The sequence below is a fragment of the Colias eurytheme genome, chromosome 32 (genome assembly GCF_061535395.1).
Source record: "Colias eurytheme isolate Ceu_HAF_F1 chromosome 32, ilColEury1 Martin Lab GWU primary, whole genome shotgun sequence".
NCBI classification, from domain to species: Eukaryota; Metazoa; Arthropoda; class Insecta; order Lepidoptera; family Pieridae; genus Colias; species Colias eurytheme.
Window position 1 is genome coordinate 4,381,712 of NC_143011.1, and position 2,529 is coordinate 4,384,240.

Here is a 2,529-nt window from a genome sequence, read left to right on the forward strand (position 1 = left end):
GTCCGGAGTAAAACCGAATATGTTATGGGGTTTTGTTACCCATGTATAATGAAAGTCGTAGATTGTAAAATAAACCTTTAATCGATCTTTCAATAATACAGTACTATGTTGTTAATGCTATACAATGTTTCACCAGTCACCACAATGAGTCTAGTCTGTACAGGTTAGCAGGAGACAATCATTGAGTATTGGTATTAAATACGTATCAACTGCGTATTGCGTTTTGCGTATTAACTATTCTGCCGTCCTTTAACTAGAAAGCCGTTAAGCCCACGAAGTGAGTTTCGAGTAAATGGCAAAAAACACGGAAATCGTTATTTCTTAAAAATTATGACACTTAGAATAATTATTGTGAGATACATCGATCGAAATTTAATTATATTATATATAAATAATAGAATGCATAGAACGTGCATAGAATAAAATAGTAGGTAGCGTTTATTTCCCTCTGAGTAAGTAGTGTGTATTGTGTATCAAAAGTAACATTCAATTATGTATTGTGTTAATTTTATTTATTACGGATTCAACATCAAACAACTCTACGGTAAGTATCAAGGTGCGTATTAACTATAGAGCTATTGCACGCCTCATAAGCGAAGCGTTGAGGTGGGTACTACTGTCACTTCGCGCAAAACATCTGATTTTTCAAATTTAAAATGTCTTTATGTATCATACATTGCACTTGTAAGATAATACATACACACACATATTAAGAAAAAACACTATTTTTAACGTTCATGATATTTTTGATGTCATTTTTGTTATTTAAACTAGTTAAAAAACAGTTTAAAAAAGTTCTGTCTTGGACGTCCGTGTGTCTGTATGTGCGGATCCTTTTTCTTGTTAACACGATAGCGACCGAAATACTTTACTAATCGAGTCTTTTTTTTTCTCTTACGCTTGAGTATGCTCAGGAATAGAACCCTTTCATTTTTCAGGGTCTGATTCGATGTGGTTTAATTGTTATTAAATAAACAAAAATAATAATTAATAAATATTTATTAAAAAAAAATTATGAGGCGTGCACTTTTGGATTTTCCAAATTATTATTTATTACCTTACCTAATACCTATAGGTATGTTATAGCTAATTGCTGCTGGGCGCTGGCTGCGATTTCGTCCATGTATCTACTGAAAGGTTTCATGACATAATATGAGCACAGGGGAATAAAATAAAAATACCAGTATGTACATCCAAAAATATTTATTTCAATTATTACAAATTATCCTTAATCTAATTTTGAAAATCTAACACTGAATTAGATTCCTTACAATAATATTATTCAAATTAATAACAAAATAACGTATTTTACGGCTAAATTAATATTGAACTAATTATGTAGTTAAAACACGAAAGCGCATTACCTTGTTATACCAAAAATTTTATATGATACAATATTTTCAACTGATATCGAAATGTACGAAAATAGTAATAATGTAATTGAACTGAGAACATAATATTTTAATATTCAGACAAAGCTGTATTGTTTCGATATACGTAGTTTTTATTGTAAACTGCACATAATATTTTCATAGAAAAATACTGTAAAACAACAGATGATGAAATTTTCAAATAATTTGGAAAATCCAAAAGTGCACGCCTCATAATTTTTTTTTAATAAATATTGCACGCCTCATAAGCGAAGCGTTGAGGTGGGTACTACTGTCACTTCGCGCAAAACATCTGATTTTTCAAACTTAAAATGTCTTTATGTATCATACATTGCACTTGTAAGATAATACATACACACACATATTAAGAAAAAACACTATTTTTAACGTACCGCGTATCCACGGTTCACTATAAGCAGCCATAGCTCCTAATAGCAGACACCGATTTCAACGGACTACGGCTACGAAATGACTACTGGCACTCTCTGACCAAACGAACTAAGATTCATCGCTACCACTCAACTCAAACTCAAATTTCAAACACTAACCAACTTCAAGTGGTACTTGGCCCTCAGGCATCCTCAATATATTAACAAGGTGAAGTTACCCGAACATAGTATAAACAAAATCTGTCTTTTCAAAGTGATTATTGGTGTTTACAGGATTCAATAGCTCAACAGTAAAAAAAAGTGAAACCTGAACTGAACTATTACTCATCCAACAGAATCAATATTCTTAATCGTTTTTCATTTTAATAAACTCAAGTTATCTCCTATACAGCCATACCGACAATCATGCGTCCTCGTACGCCATTTCTCACACTACATTACTACGGTAATTCATCTCGGGATACCAAAATAGCTACTATCCTGCCTCGGCCCACACTGACCTTACAGGGTTACCATACTGCCCCAGTCCTCCTGACCGGTCAGAACACATCTACTATCCTGGACTTCATGCCAGATTGAACACCACAATCCTTCGACGAACTACATTACCATCACAATATTATTTCACGCAACACACATTTACTTCACAACGTACGAGACAACACAACCATCAGTATGCTACAACTATACTCCACTACAACTCTACTGAATTATACCTCCCAAGTCTATCATAGTGATAGCCTGTGCAG